Source organism: Miscanthus floridulus, chromosome 7, assembly GCF_019320115.1.
Source record: "Miscanthus floridulus cultivar M001 chromosome 7, ASM1932011v1, whole genome shotgun sequence".
Taxonomy (NCBI): domain Eukaryota; kingdom Viridiplantae; phylum Streptophyta; class Magnoliopsida; order Poales; family Poaceae; genus Miscanthus; species Miscanthus floridulus.
This window is the reverse complement of record NC_089586.1, coordinates 84926055-84933846: the sequence shown is the minus strand read 5'-3', so window position 1 is coordinate 84933846 and position 7792 is coordinate 84926055. Positions and strand designations below refer to the sequence as shown.

Genomic DNA, 7792 nt, shown 5'->3' with positions numbered 1-7792 from the left:
TGGTGTAGCGGTGACACTCGAGAGGAGAGAGGAGTTTTTTAACACCACTAGGAGCACTGGCATATCATATAAGACTCGTATTGAAAATCTATACTCACCGCACACTCAAGTACATATGAGACTACCCACACACTAGTCACATACTCGCTTGGTTCCCTCATGGGGAAAATCCCTGGTGAGGCGAGCAAGTTCATCCCAGCCAGAGATCGAGGGAGAGAAGTAGGATAAGGTATATGGCCGTATGGCTGAGGAGGGAGGTGGGCGTAGCTGCAGAGGATGAGGCGGTATCAGAGATGAGTAGGAGGCAACTGTGCTACCGAAGAGGAGGGAGGATAGTGGTGGAGCCACAAACTTTTTTAGGAACCTAGGCATGCTCATTGTACAAAAATATTTAAAATGTTTCTTTTTTAGTACAAAGAATAAATTTCTTTCCGCTTCATCGAAAAGGCCGAACAGTGATATAAGGTTGTCGGAAGATGGCTCCGTCAGCAAAGGAGGAGGAGAATGCGTTGCTAGGGAGAGGGCAGCCACGAGAGATGTTGTGCAGGAGGAGAGAGAGTTCTGACAAATAGCCCTAGTGTTTTGTCAGCGATGTTGGCAAAATCATCAATTGAAGTAACTCATTTGAACGGTCTTATAATAGTATAATGACTAATGATTTCAGATTTTCGAGTTTGGTGGTCAAAATCAAACTAGAACGATGCTTTGATGGAAAAAAAAAAAAAAAAAAAAAACCGAACAACGCGGCAGACACGATGGATCCGCCGCGCAGGCCGTAGTCCTCCCTCCCCACAGAGCTCCAAGCCATATCCGCCATGGCTATGATCGGCCGCGCAGGCCTCCCACCTATCGCCCCTCTTCCACCCATCGCCACCGGCGCCAGTGGCGCCGGCGTGGAGTTTCGCCGTAAGATCCATTTCCTCTCTTCTGAGCTCCACCTCCACCCGTTCCCGCTCCTCGCCATAAACCCCGTGCTCCGCTCAGCGCCGCTGCCGCTCCTCTGCGACTCCCTCCGCCTGCTCACCTCCCACGGCCTCACAGCCAGCGACGCCGCGCGCGTCTTCAATGCCTTCCCCTCCCTCCTCACCTCCCCGCCCGAGGAGCCCCTCCGCTTCCTCTCCGCCGACGCGCCGCTCCCGCCGCCGCTCTTCCGCTCCGCGGTGGTCCGGTCCCCACGCCTCCTGGCCGCATCCGTTCCCGACACGCTCCGCCTGGCGCTGCTCTTCCTCCGACGCCGCGTAACGCTCCGCCGGGAGCCGCTCCCTCTCGCCGCCGCGCTGCTCCTGGCGTTCTCCGTTGAGCGCATCCTCCTCCCCAAGCTCCTATTCCTCCGTGACGCCACGGGGCTCCCCGACTCTGCCGTCTGCGCGGTTCTCAGGCGCGCGCCCACCATCCTCTCCTACGGGATCGAGACCAACCTCAGGCCTAAGCTCCAGTTCCTCGCCGAGCGCATGCGGAGGGACCCTGCCGCTGAGCTATCCCAGTTCCCGCACTACTTTGCATTCAGTTTGGAGGGGAGGATCAAACCGAGGCACGAGACATTAGGGAAAGGGGCATCGAGATGCCACTCAAAGACATGCTAACAACCAACGATGATGATTTCAGGGAGCGGCTTGTCAATGTGGCAAGGCTGTGAGCTGGCATTCAGATGCACCCTATGCTTTTTTACTGCATTGATTATGAAATGGCAGTCCTTTGAGTTTGGGTTCAGTTGGGTTCAGTCAAGCAAGATTATCCTATCACGTCACCAAATGGAACCGGCAACACATGCCATTTCAAAGCTCAGACTTGTAGTGCTGAGATACATGGAGTTCACCTGGAGAAGCCTGATTGAATCTCTGAATGGATACTCATACTCACTTATCATATAAGCAGCGATGGTAGGTTAAAGTTGATGTACAGCTAAAGGTCCCATTGAACTCCAAGTTATGTTTCCTACATCGTGGAGTAAGAATGGGCCTGAGGCTTAGTTGTTGGAGAACAAAGGACAATGATGAGCAGCTGTGGATCTCCCTAACCATAGGTGCGTGGTAATCAGCCAGAGGAGTTTATCAATAGCATTTTGCTTCTTCTTTTCTTTCTTTGAAATTTTCCTTATGGGCATGAATTTAAGAATGAATACAAACAACTTGTTTTTTCCTGCTTCTTTTTGGAAGAAAAATAGCAGGCTCTCTGCCTTTCTATTTAGGTAGAACAAAAGAAGCTTAAGTTACCAGTCCTATTTCCAAGCCCCAAAGGTTAAGGGTGGAGTGCACAAGAGGAGAAAAGCAAGAACACTGCAAAGCTGTCTCGAGTAAGGATCAATGCAAAAACAGTGCACGCTACTTTTTATTATTGCAATTTTTTTCACCATATCTTGTACTGCAATTGCTGCATGGTTTTATTTTGGCATCATGCAGTTGGCAAATTTTAAATCTGGAATACTTGATTATAGCTATAATCCATGTTCCCTTGTGGCTAAGGACCAAAGGTTCTCAGTTGTTATGGTTCATGTTTAGCTTCAGATGACTTCTATGCTAAAGATTATCATTGTAGTTTGCTAAAATGTGCCCTCAGACTGCAAGTAGTTTATACACCTGGAGTGCTTATATCCCGATAATGTTAGAGGCAACAAAATATTAAATTTCTCCTGACTTTTAGTACCTCCTAAAAAACATTCTCTGGAAATATAGATAAGCTGGGATGAGGTGAACTAACTATATCTGTGTAATTCATTGAGTTTAGTTACATTAGTGCTGCGCACCAGAAAAAAATATGATGTTAAAGGCTTTTTTGTTGTTATCGCAAAGTTAGCGAGTGGCCTGATACATAAACTGGGCCAAGATCTAAGCATTGAAGTTCCTTCTCCATTACTTGATACTGCAGCATTCTGCTTGTTGTGTCGTTAGGAGCTTCTCCCACATGCATAGCAGATGTCTTGGTTCTTGGTAGTGAGCAACAACGTACCCATCATTGCAGCCGTCAATGTTAATTCTCTTGTCTGTTTCGTATTTGACTGGTAATCCATCTTTCTTCATATCATTTACCCATATGCCCATTGCTACATCCTCTAGTTTGAACATCTGCAAAAAACCATTTGGGTGCAAATAGCATTTAATTTAGCTCTTCTAGTCTGATTACCATCTTCTGGAAGCAGGAGTAAAACACATCAGATGACAAGCTAACTATTAATAGAACTGAAGTCACCTTATATGAGTTTGCAAGAATACAAGTTGGACGCAGGACACATGCTGTGATATTCATTCAGAACATTTAGGGAAACAGAAAAGTGAAAATGTGGACAGTTTGTGCACATAACTAGGCTTGTCTATGACTTTGCAATTTGCATGGATATCATAGCTTATATTTTCTTTCTGGACAGGATTACTTTGAGTTACTTGTTTACGGGCTTATAGCTTGGGTCTTTCACATGAGGTATAGCTTTTGTTTGCTAGGGCATAGAGCAGTTCATTTTTTCTGTGCAAACAACCATGCCTTCAGACACCTTTGTAGCTTGAGGGATCTTAGAAGGTGATTTTCCATTTTGTATGTACAAGTCACAGATTATGTTTCCACTTGAATACACATACCTTTAAACGACTTGCTTTATACCAATTGTTGATTGCCCTTGCAATGTCTTGTGAAACTACATATCCTGGTCCATGAGCCCATGGTGGGTATTTCTCTTCAGACCATTCCTGGAGAACATATCAGAAATGTTGGCATTTACATTTATTGATGATGATATTATAAATAACGTGTATGTGACTCCTTGAGTTTCTGTTATGATTGCAATATGTTGTAAATTAACCTGCATAGATGTCCTTTGGCTACTAGATTCATCTGAAATTCAGATAAAAAAGCATTGCAATAATTGTTTTTTTTTTTACCATTTATGGCAGGAGTCTGAAGTTTTAGATTTTGATTGTAGTAAACCCTTTTATGTGAAGAACTTACCTCTTCACTTATGTACCATTTGCTTTCAGGATTTCTGTGGGGACCGGAATCAGAATTTATGCGACCATAAAGTAGCCCATGGCTGACATTAAGCTGTTTTACTGTGGATTGGATCTCATCTACACGGACAAAAGCATCATCATCTGTTTTCATCAGATACTTGGCTGATAGTGCACTGGTCTGGTCAAACAAATCACAGTTAAGCACAGAGAAACATAAGAAGTGGAGACTGGAGAAGTATAGCTTAGTGATGGTAGTGTTTTACCCCATAAATGCATATTGCGAGTGTCTTCCATGTTATCAGGCTGTAGTAATCAACAAAAGGCAACACCTGGATGTCACCATACGTGTGTGCCTCATTCCAGAGTTCCTCATTTACCATGAGGTTCGTATGCTTTATAAAACAAAACAAAACAAAAATAGTCTGAAAGATAACTCTTGTTAGTTTACTATATACCATATTACTTAATGCTCTTAGTGTTTTACCAGGCCAACAAAAAATCGGACTGCTACCGCTCCTTGGCGCACAGTGTCATATTGCATCCATGTCCTTCGAATTGCCATCCTACGCTTGAAGTTGTTTGCTGTTGAAAAGATGCCAATCAGAAGGTCGACATCTTTGTCGTCTGGAATAGGTGGTGACTTCAGCGATTCAATATTAGAGTTCTCCAAGTCTTCTGATGTGGGCAAGCCGCTTACAATCGCACTTACAAGTTTGAAATCACCAGAAATTCCTACTTCAGTTACATACCATGGTTCCAAACCCTAATAACAGAAGCACCAGTTCGTTAGGATTGGTCTCATATCAGATATATCATATATTTAATGATCCATTTGGTGATGTGGAAGAAGGTTACCGCTCTATATGCAAATGAAGTGATGTGTTTCCCATCAACTGTCATATGGATACCCTCCGATCCTACACACAAGGTATCCCTGTTTAAATGGAAAATACTTGTTTGGCTCTCCATGTTTCTTGGCAGCTGCATGATGTTTTGAGTTATCTATGTCCTTTTCTTCTGTGCCCACCATGGCATTACATCTCTCTAGATCGTCCACTGTAGAAGGCGTCAGATAAGTATAGTGTGCAAGGCACAGTAGTAACTTATTTGCAAGAGAGAAGTAACATTGAAGTACCTTCAGTTGAATTGCTATAGTTAGTGCTGGGACAGCGATCCTCAACCCCCCAGCCATTGTTTGCGGTGAAGGTATTCTGCACTATGACTGGATCTTTAGTAGCCTTGTCACCATTTAGACGGACATTGTAATGCAGTGCAATAGGCTTTTCAGATTCCCCTGGAAGTGCCGTCCCAACAAGATCAATCCAAAAGTTACCAGAGAGTACTCCAGGAGTTCCTATAAGAGTTATTGAAGAACCTACGATCAGCCCACAGGGTACATCAATGGTAAAGATGCCATTCTCTGACTTGGAAGCATCCATTCTGCGAATCGAGTAAGGGCAGAGTCTCTCTTTCTCTCTCTGCTGAGAGCTTGCATTCTGAACTGATGATGTCAAGTTTTCCCATGCAGTTCTCCCATCGCTGATTGCCTCGCTTGCATGAGGAAGGCCATTGGTGATGTTGGCTAGCTGCTTCATCTGGTTCCATGTGTCTAGCCACTGAAACACTTCAGGGGAGGAGTTTCTGGAACCCGAGCTGTTTGAAGCTGGAGCATCTGCTGTTGTCACTACCACTACTTCCGGAGTGGTTTCTTGTGCATCCGCTGGGCCGTTGAACCATTCGAGGTGAACCAGATGGAGGATCTGATACCGAGATATCCCTGAATTCGCAGCGTGCTCTATCAAATACCGTGCAGTCAGCAGAGAAGTAAGCATGACCAGAACCGTGATGGCAAGCTTCTTTGTCATCCACATGTTTTGATCGTTTCTTCTCTGGTGCCGCAGTTGTCACAGTGTCAGCACATACCCGGCGCCGCCCTGGATGGAAATTCAGCAGCCCTCTGGTCTTTTTCTCCTCGCCCCTGGTCAAGGTCCTGGCCGGATGCACCTGCCAGTGCAATAGACGCTATTCAAAGAAATTCTGCTAATATATTATGAGGCGATGACTTCGCAGAGAACACTAAGGTCGAACAGAAAGTACAAATTCAATGAATCATTTTTTTATTATCATTCTGCTGAAAATTCTGAGCACATAATCTGGGGACAGTTACAGTTATATTGGTTGAAAGTGAAAGGAAGTTGCCGGCCCTCCCCTCTGTGCATGACCATGACCATGTCAAAAATCAAAAACATTGGCATGTGTCCAATGCTCATTTGCGCCAGGTTGTAGGAACAGGCGGAGAGGCCACGTGTGCGCCGTGCCGGACAAGGCGCCCCCGTGCCAGTTAAGCCCTGCCGTTGCCTTTTGCAGCCCTCAAACGCGTGGGCGGCAACTCTGACCACGATGATTATTCCCATGTAACTGCTACAGTCCTACTGCTATCTGTCTGTGTGCTGTTACTCTTAGAACAAGACTAGTTTGTAGGAAATCTCGCTAAACTGGAAGTGGTTCGTTTAAGGAAAAAGGAAATGGAAGTGGATAAATTTAAGAGCTTGCCAGAGGTCGTCACCAGAGCCTAGCATGATCAGTTGATCCACTGTAGAAAACATAATTGAAGAGCTTGGTAATGGTTGTCACCATGACCAAATCAAGAAGAAAGCAGCAAGAAATACTTTGGGCATAGATTGAACGAGGCGAGCGAACTTGCTGCAGAGAGAGAGAGAGAGAGACGCACACAAATGAACCTGATACTGCCATGGGAGAGAGAATGAGTAGCTTACCTCTGTCCTCGGGCTTCGATCTTCAGGTCTGGACACAGATAGAGATAGGAGCAGGAGGAGAGTACAAGGGAGGAGACGAGGAGTATGGCTCTGGCGTCTGGCTGGACGAGGAGTAACGGGCGAGAAATACAAGAGAGCCGCGAAGGGAACAAATAATGGGCCAGCCAGCCGGGCGCGCTGGCAGTCAGAAACAAGAAAGAACGACACGAAATTGACCCGACCCCTCGCCCTCGGTCAGATGGGGGAATTGTGCCAAACATAACCCTCTCTAATTATTAATACTACATTATTAATCAAGGTCTTTATGTGAACTTCTCTCAGAAAAAAAAGATATTTATGTAAATTGGCCATCTTTTTCTTTAGTGCAAACATATACTCCCTCCATACTAAAAAAAATAAAGTTGTTTTGGATAAGGCTTGGATCAAATATTGAAAATATAAATCATGAATAATTTTTAAGTCGTTGAGTTTGGAAACGTGAAAACCATATGTATAGATTTGTCTTGAAAAATACTTTAATAAAAATATACATATATCACTTTTTGATAAATATTTTTATAAAAATAAGTAGTCAAAGTTATGCTTTAGAGACCGTATCGCTATCCAAAACGACTTCATTTTTTTAGTACGGAAGGAGTATATGTTCGAGTAATGTAGAATCCTATAAGCATCGTTGTCTTCACTAAACTCCTGGGCGCGTGTAATTCTCTAATTATTTAGACAATGTTACGATATCCCTTTAATTACTAGACTAGAAGGTAATATCTCAAACAAATCTGAGCCCTTGATTTTTTTTTGGATTTTTAAATTAATTGATTCATTAATTAAGCTAGGAATATAAAAATATTGCGGCCCTATCACACATGATTAATAATCACATACGGCAACACCTAATCACAAGCTATATCACACATACAAATCATATCGCATACAAATTCAAGTGTATCAAACTACATGCAAAAATATATGGTAATAAAAAAGTGTAAAGTTGCAAAATAAAAAAGATTTGCTATATCGCTAGCTCACTCATGTATATCAATCAAATCTCTACCTGTACCTATATATCCAACCTATTTT

The 7792-nt window shown here is 43.8% G+C and overlaps 2 pseudogenes; one reads left to right on the top strand and one right to left on the bottom strand.

The window, feature by feature from the left end:
• Positions 1-778: 778 nt before the first annotated feature.
• LOC136467216 (transcription termination factor MTEF1, chloroplastic-like) lies at positions 779-4106 on the top strand (annotated as a pseudogene).
• On the bottom strand, positions 2313-5846 carry LOC136467215 (beta-1,3-galactosyltransferase GALT1-like; annotated as a pseudogene).
• Positions 5847-7792: the final 1946 nt, after the last annotated feature.